The following is a 14,777-nucleotide window of genomic DNA, read 5'->3' as shown; positions in this document are numbered from 1 at the left end:
GCGAAATATAAAAGCTCAACGCTCTCGTAGGATCAAGCCTATGGAGCGTCTCCTCTTCCTTACCAGGATGTGGAGGAGAATAGAACGCCGGAAGAACCACCTTCTGGCTCAAATGAAATTCCGAAACCACCTTCGGAAGAAAAGAACGACGAACTCCAAGGACACCCCTGTCCTTGTGAAACACAGTGAAGGGTGGCTTAACTGAAAGTGCCTGTAACTCACTCACTCTGCGAGCGGAAGTAACCGCAACTAAAAACACAGTTTTCAGAGTTAACAGCCTCAAAGGGCAAGAATGCAAAGGCTCAAACGGAGCACCCATAAGAAACTTAAGAACAAGGTTCAAATCCCAACCTGGCACCAGAAAAGGTGACCGAGGGAACATATTAGTGAGCCCTTTCAAAAGCTGCAAAATTAAAGGAATTTTAAAATAGGAACACTCTTCAGACGAGCGCTTAAATATGGACAGCACCGCCAGGTAACTTTTAATGGTCCCCACTTGCAAGCCCCTGTGGGCCAAAGAAAGCAAAAAAGACAGAACCATGGGAATGTCACATTAAAAGGATCCACATTCTGAACTCTGCACCAGTCGCAGAACTTTCTCCAACGGCAACGGTACAGAGACTTAGTTGCCGGCCGCCTGGCCAAGAGCAACCCCTCCATCACGTCTTCAGGGAGGTCCCAATCCTTATACCTCAACCTTTCAGAAATGAAGCGTGAAGATTGAGGGATCTGACCTCTGGCTGGAGAACCTGACCCCCCTCGTGTGAGAGCAGATAGTCTCGGTAGGGAAGACGACGTGGAGGGCAGATGGACAAGTCGAAAAGGTCCGGGTACCACAACCTCCGGGCCCACGCTGGAGCAATGAGGATCATCCGGGAACCAAACCTCCGTAACCTTCGCAGCACTTGCGGGATGACGGGGACTGGAGGAAATGCGTACAGCAGTGGGAATGACCACTCCGCCACAAACGCGTCTCCTAATGCTCCTTTTGGAGGAAATTCCCGCGAGCAAAACCTTTCGCACTTCCGGTTGACACTGGAGGCGAAGAGATCCACTTGAGGGGTCCACCAAAGGGCGAAGTTCTCCAGGAGAATCTCCTGAGCCAGCTCCCATTCGTGAGAGATCGAACTCTGCCTGCTCAGAGCGTCTGCCGCCTCGTTGTCGTCTCCGGCCAGATGAACAGCCGAGATCGAAACTTCCTGCTGGATGGCCCAGAATTCGAGGTGCATCGCCTCCCTGCACAGCGGAAGCGACCCTGCCCCCCTTTTTTGTTGAGGTAGTGCATGGCCACCGTGTTGTCCGTTAGAATCAGGACACTCTTTCCGCGCACAGTCGTCAGAAAAGCCTTCAGGGCTAGCCTGACGGCCCTCAGCTCCGACAGATTGATATGGAGTCTAGACTCAGTCGGAGACCAATGACCGCTGACTGCCAACTCGTTGGCATGAGCTCCCCATCCCGTGAGGAACGCGTCCGTCACAATCGTCACCTCAGGCCAGCGCAGCCAAAATGGGGCCCCTTTCATCAGATTGCCCTCGACGGCCCACCACAGAAGGTCCCGGACAACCGAGGGCGGCACCTGAACAGGGTCCGACAGCCTGCCGGATGACTGCGACCACTGGAGCTTGAGTGCCCATTGCAAAGATCTCATCCGCAGACAAGCCTCTGGCACCAGAAGAACAGAAGAATGCAGGATGCCATGAGGCTGAGCAGTCTCAAGAATTCGGCCGCTGGGAGATTCTGGGCAAACTGAAACTTGTGCACCATCTGCTGAATGTGAAGAGCCCTCACCTGAGGAGGAAAACACTGCCCCAGGGAACGTGTCGAACACTGCTCTGAGCCGCTGCGTTGGTGTCAAATGGGACTTCTTTAAATTGGAGGGAGAAGCCCAGCCTGTGAAGGGAGTGGCAGGTGACGGACAGATGATCCAGGACGTGCTCGGGAGAGCTCCCCCTGATCAACCAATCGTCCAGGTAGGGGTAGACATGAATCCCCCCTTTCCTGAGATGCGCTGCCACCACCACCATGAGCTTGGTGAAAACCCTCGGGGCGGAGGTCAATCCGAACGGCAGGACCCGAAACTGAAAGTGTGAGTCGCCAACCGCAAACCTCAGGTACTTCTTGTGCTTGGGATGGATCAGCGCATGGAAGTAAGTCGGTCGAGACACACCAACCAGTCCTGAAGTTGAAGGGCCTGGAGGACTTGAGAAAGAGTCACCATCTTGAACTTGTCCTTCCTGAGGAGTTTGTTCAAATCGCGCAAGTCCATGATGGGTCTCAATCCCCCGTCTTTCTTTAAAATAAAAAAATAAGGAGAATACCATCCCTTGTTCCTCTCCGCTACAGGCACCAGTTCTATGTCGCCTTTCTCCAGCAGGGCTTGAATTTCCTGCGCAAGGAGCGGATCCGGACTCTTCAAAGAGGCTCCCTGGTGGATTGTCGCGAGGCCTCTGCCGAGAAGGAAGACAGTAGCCGTGGGTTATGATCTCCAGAACCCACACATCTGAAGTAATGGCTTGCCACTCTACAAGATGCTGCGCCAGCCTTCCCCCAACCGGCGAACCATGGGACCTGGCCTCATGACCGAGTGGTAGCGGCTGCGGCGTTGCCTGAGGGCAATGAGGCAACTGCCCGAGTGGCCTTGGCACCTCGAGTACCTTTGTTTCCTCCTCTGGCACTCTTACAATGGCCTCTTTGACCGCTAGCTCCTCTCGCTTTACTGAAGGACGAGTAATAGCGAAAGGAACCTGCCCTCCATTGCTGTCTCCTGGGACGAAAGGGCGCAGGAAAGCGCCCAACGACTTCGCTGCAGCTTTGGAGGTCTGCAACCTCTCAAGGCTCTCGTCAGCCTTGCTGCCAAAAAGGCGTTCACCATCAAAGGGCATGTTGAGGAGCCAGGACTGCACATCAGGAGCGAACCCAGACTTCCGCAACCACGCAAACCTGCGCATTACGGTGCTCGCCGCCATGGACCGGCTGACACAATCCGCCAAGTCCAAACCCGACTGAATGGCCTCACACATGGCATCCTTGCCATCCTGAACCATAGCAAGGAAAACATCCCATTCGTCCCCTTTGGGAATATGTTCAGCCGCTAATTCAACACAGTTCCACAGAGTGTGTGTGTGAAATGAGACAAGGCACATATGGAGTTGGCCGCCTGAAGCGCCATACCCCCAGAAGAAAACACTTTCTTCGCCCAGCCGTCAAAACGTTTGTCGTCCCTATCTGGAGGGATGGTAGGATACAACGCCTGCTTTGCTGGGGCCGTAGCCGCCTGCACCACCAAACTCTCCGGGGTGGGGTGCCTAGACAAGTAGCAGGGGTCGCTACTGGCTGGACGGTATTTTCGCGACAAAGACTTGCCCACTGCCGGGAGACTCTCCAGAGCAGTCCAAGCCTCCGCCACCCTTCTCTGCAGAGCCATATGAAAAGGCAAAACCGGCTCAGTAGGTGGACCGAGATCAAGGATGTCCGTGAGATCATCCTGAACGAACTCCCCTGGGGGAGCTGACCAACCCAAGTACTCAGTAACCCGAGACATAAGGCGCCGATATGACGAATCGGCATGAGTGCCAGGCTCCGGCCGACAAAACTCCACCTCCGGAGGTGTTCAGTCCACTGGCATCATGCAGTGACTGCCACAGGTCATCAAACTGGCTATGACCCGAGATAAGGTCATCTGGAACCGCAACCGGAACCAGGCCGCCATCAGAGCCTTCATCACCCTCTGAAATGTACTCCAGGCGGGGAGAGGAAGACCTCTGCGGACCAAAGCAGTGCCGGACCTTAGCCACAGCCTTTTTAGGGGCAAACCCTGTGCCACAGGGCCCCTCCGACACCACCGCCTCGAAAGGCGTTGAGGGCGCCGAACGAGTCGGTGCCGGCGTCGACAGAAAAGGCGTCGACGTCGAGCGAATCGACGTCAGCTGCAATGCCTCCAGTCCTCGAAGCCAGAGCTCCGAGCGTGTCTCTCGACAATCTGGGCGCCGACGTCCCCCTCGAAGACGGAACCTCGAGAGAAATCGTCGGCGACCTCGGCGCCACAGGCGTCACAGCACGGCACAGGGTCACGCGGTCTCGAACGCGTCGAGGACCTGGAACGGGCATGGCGAGAACGGCTACCCTTGTCCGAGCGGGACCTCTCCCGCGAGCCGTGCCGACCACCCGAGCCTGAAGGCGTACGGGTGGTGTCTCTCGACCGGTGCCGACCGACCCCACTCGGAGGCGCGGACGGACCGGTGCCCCGCGATTCTAGAATCGCTAGCATCTGCTTCCCGAAGGAAGCCCATTCCTCCGGTGTCGCTTGCATGGAGGGATAAGCGACCCGCCAATGGGCGGAGTCCTCGGAAGAGGACGGGGAAGGCGACCTATGCCGGCGCTTCCTGGAATACCTAGAAGAGGCGGAGGAGTGGCGCGACCGACTCCTGGAAGGAGACCCACCAGACTTCCGACGACGACGCGGAGAGTCACCCCTCGTGTCATCGGTCGAAAGCCCCGCGGACCTTGACTTCCGGGGCTTAGACACCCGGCCTACCGACAGCTTCTTCTTGCGTTCCCGCAAGGCCTTTGCAGTGAGCGACTGGCAGTCGACACAGTCGTCCGTATCGTGGGCCTCCCCGAGGCACCAGAGGCAGGCGTCGTGCGAGTCCATGTCCGACATCTTGGACCCACAGTCCCCGCAGTTCTTGAAGCCTGGACGCGGGGTCGAAGAGGAGAAAGACATCGCCACAAACAGGTCTTCACAACCAACCGAACAGGTTCAACGAACCGAGAATAGAAAACAGCAACTCCAACGAGTCGAGGCGTACCGAGATTCACGAAGCGAACACGTTTACGGAAAAAACAGAACTGAGGCTATGGGCGTCGTGCGTCCTACTTATCACATCGGGTGACGTCGGCCGTCAGAGGAGGTCCTCGGGGACGACGCATCAACGCAGGAGGCAAAGATTTTCCAAAGCAGCACAGCTGTGGACATTACCTGTCATAGGTGTGGAATACGTTGGAGGACCCAATCCCCTCGAAAGGCCCAGCCATGCCCCAGGGTGGTGTGAGAGACTGGAAACCCCCTAAGTGGGGAAGAGAGCAACTCTACCAAGGAAAAGACTTCCCTTTTCAGGGACTGCAGCAAGTGTGACAAGAGGGCGATTTTCTTTACCAGGGACCCTCACAAATACTGCATTTACTGTCTTCACCTTCATGAAATACAGTCTTGCAAAATTTCCCTAACCTTCTCCAAGAAGGCCCTGGAGGACAGGCACAGAACGTTGCTGCTACACCTCGAAAGCAGGGAGATGTCCTCTGACGGGGAAGCATAAAAAACTGCCTTCTACATCATTTAGACATGAGAATGAAGCTCCTAAAAAGAGAGCTTCCTAAATGGGCTGAATGGACTTTACGCCTCCCAAATCGAAGCAACGGAATTAAAAGGCCACTTTTACACCAGAGAAAGCCTTCAAGATCCTGCAGAAGCGGGGACATCGCAAAAAAAGTAAAGACCGTCTCTACACCTTCGTCTGCGGAAGAGTCGTCCACAGAGACACTGGCCACGGAAAAGATCTGGGTCACCTTCCAAGACACCTGGTCAGACGACGGAAAAACCCTTGTCGACAAAGAAAATCATGGCATCGTCATCGAAAGACTTGTCGACTAGCCTCCAGTTCAGCCAATTCTTCCAGAGAAGGAGTCTTTTCACCCTGAGTCGCAAGTTACACAGATAGGGAACATAGGTGGGGCTGCACCACTGTCCCCCAATAACCAAAATGGCAGAACTGCCAGACCCTATCCTGCAGGAGGAGTATACAGAGGGGGAGGAGCCAGAGCCAGCACAACCTAAAGAGCAGAGCCCACAATGGCAGCCTATCACGGAGGACAGGTCGGATCCATTCGACCCGGCCTTAATGCAATCCATGCAAAGAATAATAGATCAATTTCAGAGAAAACAGTGGGGCTAGATTGGGTACCCCTTTACCAAGGCAAGAAGAAAGTCGACCCTCACAAAGCAGATCCCCTGTGGGTCACACTTAAAATTCCTCACCGTCAGTGAGCAGTTGTTATAGACAATGCTCACACCACAGTGGGTCCCCCAGGATAAGATTGCTCAGAATCCCATCGACTATCACAGTCTCTGAATGGCAGGAAAACCCATTGAGGACCCGATGGACCCACATGATGGGAACAACCCTTTCAGGGATTTTTCTGACTCAGACGCAGGGGGACGAGCCGAAGGAAAGCGAGCTGCCAAGAGATACACCCGGCGAGGAGCCGGATAAATGGGATACCCATAGCATTCAAAAGCAGAGAAAGCACAACTCTGTGGGTGGGGTTTCTCCGCCAGACGATATAGTCTCGTTTCATTCAACCATTACGAAATCGGCTGAAATCTTCAAAATTCAGGTTGCTACTGATAAGACATCAATTCTTTATGAGCATAGAGGCAAAAAGGCACTGATCACTTACCACAATACTGATTTTATCACACAAATCTGGGAAGCGGAGGAGAAGATATTGGCCACTCTGCGCTCTCCATACCTGCGCTGGTGGCAAAACCGGAGAAGAAGTACCAAGTCTCCGATTCGGCTCTTTTGTGCCTAAAAGGTCACCCAATGCCCGACTCTGTGGTGATGGGGCAGCTAGAAAAAGGCTATAGAACCCAGCATCTCCTCTTATAGCACCACCTGACAAGGAGGGACGCAAACTGTAGGTTATGGGCCAGAAAGTGTCCGCAGCGGCGTCGCTGGCAGCGAGGGCTGGCAACGCAATGGCTATGATGGCAAGATTAGATAGGGTGCTATGGCTCCAGATGTCACGAATGGTCGAGAACCTAACAGCCAAAGTTTAATATGAAGCAAAGTCCATAGTCACAGACAGTGAAAGTGCTTTGTGCCATATGATCAATGCCACGGTGGATGTGGCCCACTGTGGGTTTCGACAAATAGCTCATGGCATGGATTTGCTGTTCCAGGCCTGGATGAAGGCCTCCAATTTTAGACCAGAGGTCCAAACGCAGATTTTGGACATGCCCTTTGATTGCCAAGAGTTCTTTGGGGAAAAGATTGATGGCCACCTGAAAGGTATCAAGTTGGACACTGATACGGCAACGGCAATCAGTTCCCTCAGACACCATGATAAAGAGCGTCGCTTCTTTCGCTCTTTTCGAGTCTGAAGGGCTAGATATAGACCTTATGGCAGGTCCTTCCAGAAGCAAGGCCCGTCGTCGGGCTCCTACCAGACAATGGGCAGATACCATCAGACATCCTCTAGATACCAGACCAAAAGAAGCAAAAGGGCATACATCCAGGGCATAGCCCAGGCCATGAAAAATTGACTTCAGGACACTACACCTCTCACATCGCACCCCAGTGGTAGGCCGGATAAGCCAGCACCTACAAACACTGGGATGGTGTCATGTCGGACAAGGAACAAGTTACTTACCTGTAACTGTTGTTCTCCAGCATGGATCGGGCATGGATTCACATGAATATTCCCTGTCAGCAGGCTGGGAATCCTCGGTAAAAGAAAAAAAATCAGTTTTAGTTTCTGAACTGTCTTTCTCCTAATAACCAATCACTGGTCTCTGGGTCATACTGCCCCCAGCCAATGACTGCCCTCTACCTATGCCCCTCCTCAGGCAGCCATCTTCAGATTTGGTAGCACGTAAAGTGGCAGTAGGACCAAGAGAAGAGCGCAAAGGGGTAGGCGGGAGGGTTCATATGTGAATCCATGCCAGACCCATGCTGGAGAAGAACAAGTTACTCTCTTACCTGCTAACGTTCTTTCGATGGGATGGTCCGACGACATATTCCATATCTATGACAGTAATCACCGCAGCACAGCTGTGGTGCTTACTGTCAGATATGGAATACGTCGGAGGACCCCAATCCCCTCGAACAACAGTTACAGGTAAGTAACTTCTTCCTTCTGCAGCATGGGGTCTGGCATGGATTCACAAGCTCATGAATACAGGAATACATAGTACTACACACATACACAACCACAGGAGGTGGAAAGGCCTAACATTAAGCATCTCTTACCTCCTCACCAGGCTCACCTTCAAGCAAACACGTTGCGCAGCACTGCTTGGCCGACTCTGGACTTCTGGTGTGTGCGCCCCATCCCTACAGGGAGGCATCTGTTGTCACGGTCTCCTGATGCGCCAGGATCTGGAAGTCCGTGCCCGCCACTAGATGACTGCGGACCCGCCACATCGAATCGTCCGACGGAATGTTTTGTTGATGGCGATCATGTCCTCGAAGCTTCCCTTCGCCTGCATCCAACGGGCGTCGAGGAACGCCTGCAGCGACCACATCCGCAGTCAGCACAGCCGAATGAGGTAGATACAAGACAACGTCACGCCGAGCAGGGACTTGATGGACCTCACCCTGGCAACCTTCATGGCCAACAGCCGTTGTACCCTGTCCAGGATGGCCTTTATCCTTTCCTCAGGTGGCGCGGCTAGGCGTGCCACTGTGTTGAGTCTGGCTCCCAGGAACTGGGCATCCTGCGATGGCTCCAAGCAGGCCTTTGCATAGTTTAACGAGAACCCCAGTTCCGTGAGTAGGCGGACGTTCCTCGTTGTGTGTTCCTTTGACTTCGCTCGGATGAGCCAATCGTCCAGATAGGGGTAGATGTGGATCCCCTGCAGACGCAGCCGAGCCGCATCCGGTGCTAGGCACTTAGTGAAGACCCCGTGAGGCTGACTTCAGACCAAAGGGGAGGGCACTGAACTAGTAGTGCCGTCCTTGGGCCACGAAGTGCAGAAACCATCGGTGCCCCTTGTGGATGGGGAAGTAGGCATCCTCCAGGTCCAGCGACGATAGGAAGTCCCCCTTCTTCCAGCTGTTCCAGCACGTGCTGAAGAGTGACCATCCGGAATTTCTGGGATTTTATATATTTGTTGAGACGGCGGAGATCTAGGATGGGCCGCCGGCCGCTGGTCTTCTTTCAAACAAGAAAGTACTGTGAGTATACTCCGGATCCCTGGAACATCTTCAGGACAAGCTCTATCGCACCCTTTTCGAGCATTGCTAGTACCTCTAGAAGTAGTTGAGGAATGTAGTTTTCTTTCCTGACCACCGTTGGAAAAGGGGGACACTTCCTTTGGAACTCCAGAGTGTTTCCGTGGGCCAGGGCATCCAGCACCCAACGGTCGGTGGAGATGGATTTCCACACGCCGACGAAGATCGCCAGCCGGCCTCCCATCGGGGTGCTCGGGTGGGGGCCCAGCATCACGGCCGGTTCAGTCCTGCTTGGCCGAAGCCTTACCGTCTTGGGCCCCTTGGCAACGACGACGATGTCCGCCAGCCTTTTTGCGGCCTCTGTAGGCTTCCTGCGATGTAGGGCGGGCAGCCTGGCTGTATGAGGAAGAGATGCCGCCGAATCCTTTGGAGGCACCTTGTGACTTGCCGCCGGAGGGTCGAAAGAACGGCCGTCGATGGAGTGTGCCCAAGGCACGGGCCGTCTTGGTATCTGCCTTGATGGCCTGCAGTGACTCGACTCGTCTACTGCCTTACCGAACAAGTTGTTCCCGTCGAAGGGCATGTCCAGTACCCTCGTCTGAACGTCCTGATGGAAGTCGGTGGCCCTGAGCCAGCCACACCGGCGAAGGCAAAAGTCGGCGATGTCCGTGGCCACCGTAATGGTATGGTCCGAAGCCACCTTGCGTTCCTGTAAGATTTCAAGGGACTCTGCCCTCTTGTCTGGGAGGAAGTCCAGGAGGGGGGTGATTTTAAACCACAGCTCCTTATCGTAGTGAGCCACGATAGCGAGAGCGTTGGCCGCCTTAATGGTCGTCGCCGCCGACGAAATGACCAGACGTCCCATGGTATCCAGCTTATTCCCCTCGCTGTCTGGCAGGGAAGTGGAAGTAGACGCCGCCGTCTCAGCGGATTTCTTCTTGGCAGCTGTGGAGGCCAGAGTCCAGTGACGGCTGTGCTCTGAAGCACATCGGTGCCAAGTCTGGGACCATGTACTTCTTCTTGTACCCGGCTCTCTTCACCGGGGCCAAGGATGGGTTCTTCAGGCCAGCCCCTCGTCCCAGATGTCCAACAGCGGTCTTCCTCTTGGCCTCTCGTCGCTGGTAAAGGAATCCGTCCTTCTGCTCCTCGGGCATAGCTGAAAAAGCTCCAAGGTCCTAGCGATCATGGCCTGAAACAAGCCAATTTCGTCCGGAGGAGAAACCCGGGGTGGGGGCGACAGGAGATCTGCTCCGTCGTCGCTGCCGACGTCCGTCCCAGTCATCGCCGTCTCAGTCTCCCGGAGGAGGGGATGGCGGTGAAGAATGGAAGGGTGGGGGCGGGTGGACTTGCCTCTGCTTGGGTGAAGGACTTCCAGACAGTCCAGGCGCCGCTGGTTCGTCCGCTGGAGGCAAAGGCATCCTTGTTATTTCCGAACACAAGGTGTGCAGGGCCAGCAAGATGTCCCCCGACCGGTCCATCGGTGTTTGCAGCAGTTGCAACGCAGTGTCCGTTTCATCGATCTACCGTTCCTCGTTGGCTCCCTCATCGCTCTCCACATCCGCCTCGTCAGGGGTCCTTCCCGTAGGACCTGACCAATTAATCTCTTGTCCAAGACTGCCTTGAGGCCCGCCAGCTCATCCTCGGAGGAGATATCCAAGTCGGGTAGGACTACTGCGCCTCTCCTCCTTCACGGCCGAGGGTTTCATGGGGGTCTTTGATGGGCAGGAAAGACGAATTCCCTCTGGGAGGGCAAGGAAACTCTTGGCTTTGAGGTCGTCTCCACTGGGGCTGCATCTGCGGGTCTCGCCAGGGACACTGCCACTTCCTCAATTGAAGTCTTAGCCAGGTGAATCTGGGCCTTCACAACCTTCGGCGCGTCTGAGGCCTTCACCGTGGGGGAGGGTCACCGCCTCGCTCCCCCTTGGCTTTCTCCGTCGGAGTCGACCGGGGCTTCTCCTGAAGCTTACCCGGGTTTTCCCACTTCCTCTTCGAGCCGGAGCGTTCGCTCGTGGTTGACGGCATCAGCGATGCTGCACTCAGCCTGGCAGCCGCAGAGCCCGTACCAACAGCGCTCCCGGTGCCCACGGACTCGGGGTGCTTTGCCTTATGTTGGGCCCCCGTCACCGGAGTGCCCTCAAATGTCTTAGAAAACCACTCGGACTTCTTGGGCTCACCTGCCGCCAGGCTTTTCGCCTCCAGGTAGTCAGCGAGCCGTTTGTGCCGGTCCTTCATGGTACGGACGGACATGTGACTTGTTCTTTGTGTTCGGCCATGTCCACGTGTGGTAGGCCTCAAAGATCTTCCGGAATCCTCCAAGAAGTGAAATTCGATGAGAATTCGCACTTGAGGGGCGTAGAGATTAACTCTTTGAAAAAACGCAATATGCAGTAAAAGCTAGAGAACTAAGCACAAGGACTCTCAACGCTTGAATGTGCGGTAAAAATCTGAAGACGGCTGCCTGAGGAGGGACTGAGAGGGCAGTCATTGGTTGGGGGCAGTATGGCCCAGAGACCAGTGATTGGTTATTATGAGAAAGAGTTCAGAAACTAAACAAACTGATTTTATCTTTTACTGAGGATTCCCAGCCTGACGGGAACTATTCATGAGCAAATGAATCTATGCCAGACCCCAGGCTGAAGATCTGAGTGTTACAGGGGATGCCAGGAGGCCATATCATAGATTTCCTTCAGTGACCCCCATCGCAACCCCCTTGACCAAGAAACATACATCCAATAGAAATGACGGCGGAAGTCAACAAACTACTACTGAAGGTGGAAATAGAGCAGGTCCCGCTCCAGCAACAAGGAAAAGGGTTTTGTTCACACGTCTTCCTGATCAAGTAGAAAAATGGACCATGGCGTCCAATACTAGATCCAAGGGTCCTCAACAAGTTTGTACATCACCTCAAATTCAAGATATCATCGCTGACTTTTTAGCCACCCTCGACCTAGAAGACTCCTACTTTCCTTTTCCTGTCAACCCCTTGCACAGGCGTTTCTTTGATTCTCGGTGGGGGAAAAGAAATTTCCAACTCAAGGTGCATCCCTTCGGATTCAAATCAGCACAGTGTTCACAAAATGCCTGGTACCAGTAGCCACCCATCTCAGACGATCAGGCGTAGAACTCTTCCCGTACCTGGACTGGCTCACCAAGGGAAGTTCCCGAGGAGCAGCGTCAGAAACAGTGGCGCAGAGTGCAGCCCTGCTTCAGGACCTATGATTCACCAACAAGGAAAAGTCATCTCCTGTACCAGAACAGACTGATTTTTCTAGGAGCAGATCTGGATACGCATATCCCAAGGGTACATCCATCCCCAGACAGAGTGGCAGCGATACTAGGGTTGGCCACTTCGTTTTAACAGAATGCAATGCCCATGGTATCTTCCTCATACCGACTTGCAGACTGAAGATGAGACCTATTCAGGAAGAACTGGACAAGCAATGGGTACAGTACAGTGGATCATGCAAGGACATTGTACTCCTCACATCAACATTTTGTGGGGCATTGCGGTGGTGGGCCAAAGAGGCCAACTTACTTCAGGGCATGCCATTCCAAGCACCCACATCAACTTTACTGCTCTGGACAGACGCCGCTCTATCGGATGGGGCGCTCATTTGGGAGACCTACAGGCGAGTGGAGTGTGATCGAAAAAAAGACTCTGGCCTTCACATATATGTGCTGGAGCTGAGGGCAATTTGCAGAGCGCTGAAGTCATTCCGACTAGTCCTCACCGGTGAGAGGAGGACAGTACAAACGGACAACAGGACGTCAATGCACTATACAAACAAGCGAGGGGGAACAAGATCGAACATCTTGTCGCTAGAAGCGCAGACACTCTGGACCTGGGCCCTCAAGCACAAGATCCACCTGGCGGGCAGAGTACCTCCCGGGAAAGGACAACATCCTAGTGGACAAGCTCAGCAGGGAATTTTTGCAATCCCACGAATGGGAACTGGGCAGGCTGTTCACTAGATGGGGAAGCCCGAAATAGATCTGTTTACCACATTTCACAACAAGAAATACAGCCAGTTTGCTTCCAGATACCAAGGGAATCGCTCTCTGAGACACTTTCTCAGTGGATTGGAGGAGTAAATTCCTTTACAGCTTCCCCCAACCCCACTGATCCCACATGTGATCAGAAGGACGAAGGAGCAACCATGCACCATGATAGCCCCGGCATAGGCCAATCAAGTGTGGTACATAATGCTTCTGCAAACGTGACAGGAGATCTCCCCCCCAAATCTGTCTCCAACCACATCTGCATCTTCTGTCCCAACACAAAGGCATGTTGCTCCCCCATGATCTTGCCAGTGTCTCAGGTACTGGTACCTCATCAGCAAAAATTCCATTACCTTGCACTAGACTCGGGAGTGCCGGAGCATTCTTAGAACAGCCAAGGAACCATCCACACGGCAGATGTATGCCAAGAAGTGGAAGCGTTTCAAGGCATGGTGCGCAGGATCAAACAGACCCTTTTACAGCTTCTGTGGAGCAGATCTTGCCCCATCTCATTCACTTGGCAAAGAGTGGACTAGCACAGTCATCTATCAAGGTGACCCTCTCAGCCATTTCCACGTATACCACAAGGCCTCATGAAGTATCTCTGGTCTCTGACTCAGCAATTAAAGTTTTCCTTAAGGGTTTGATGTGCACCTTCCCCCATAGAACAGAGGCCTATCCCCTTCCTGGAGTATTAATAACGTCTTGACAACACTGATGAGAGCGCCCTATTGACCTATTTATAAGTGCGACCTAGGATTCCTATCTTGGAAGGTAGCCTTCCTGGTGGTCATCACCTCAGCAAGGCGCATAGGGGAGCTGTAAGCACATTCCGTTGAGCTGACCTTTACCATCTTCCAGAAGGATAAGTTAATTCTTCGGCCACACCCTAGGTTTGTATTTAAAGTGATGTTGGGGATGACATTGTCTGAATGGATGGTATTACCTACCTTCTTCAGCAATCATGCGACTGCAGCTGAATGGACACTGCATTCCTTGGACGTTTCTAGAACATTAAAATTTCACATACTGAGGACTTAAGAACTTCGACGAGACTGTCACCTTGGCAGGCCGCAGCATAAGGCGATATATCTCCAACCAAGGTCTAGCCTGCTGGGTGTCGAGCTGGATCACCCACTGTCACCAGATAAGAGGTGATCCAATACAGTCTCCACCAAGAGCACACTCCAAGTGGAAGAGCGGCATTGGCAGCATTTCAAGCAGGAGTGTCTTTGAAAGATATATGTCAAGCAGCCACATGGTGTATGCTGCACACGCTCGCCAAGCATTACTGCTTGGAAGAAGATACAAGAAAGGAAACGGCAGTCGGACAGGCAGACTTTCAGCACCCGTTTGCTTATGGTAGGAGCAGCATATATGTATGCCCCTCCTTCCCTATTCTCATTGTTTCCTAACATGCGTGTTCTGTGCAATTGCTTACTTATAAAAAGAAAGACTATATTACACAGCCTGCAGTAGTTATGGTTAAGTTGCTCAACCCATAGGAAGAGCACTTTTTGGGCGGCGTATAACATCGTCCCCACTCCCTCTGGACGAATCCTCACGAAACTTTGCAAAAAAAGGTATATGGCCCAGTCAGATTGTGACCTTTGGTGAGGTTTCGTGCAGGGTGGGTTTTGGGGAGGGAAAAGTTATGGGGGAGTCCCAAAACGTGTTTTTTCCCCATAGACAAACAAAATTTGCTCACTCCTACAGCCCAAACCAATGGACGGAATTTCACCAAATTTGCGCCAGGAGCAGCGGCTTGGTCCAGAAAGCGTGCTTTTGTAAATTTGGTGCAAATCAGTTTAGTGGGTTTTTTAA

The 14,777-nt window shown here is 53.4% G+C and overlaps 1 protein-coding gene across 2 annotated transcripts in view; it reads right to left on the bottom strand.

The window, feature by feature from the left end:
- The window catches only part of ABL1 (ABL proto-oncogene 1, non-receptor tyrosine kinase), a 783,695-nt gene that overhangs the window by 462,625 nt on the left and 306,293 nt on the right, over nt 1-14,777 (bottom strand). The window lies entirely within an intron of this gene.

The sequence above is a fragment of the Ambystoma mexicanum genome, chromosome 8, assembly GCF_040938575.1.
Source record: "Ambystoma mexicanum isolate Mex_15411 chromosome 8, UKY_AmexF1_1, whole genome shotgun sequence".
In the NCBI taxonomy this organism is placed as follows: domain Eukaryota; kingdom Metazoa; phylum Chordata; class Amphibia; order Caudata; family Ambystomatidae; genus Ambystoma; species Ambystoma mexicanum.
The sequence above is the reverse complement of the archived record's forward strand: the minus strand, read 5'-3'. Positions and strand labels throughout refer to the sequence as shown.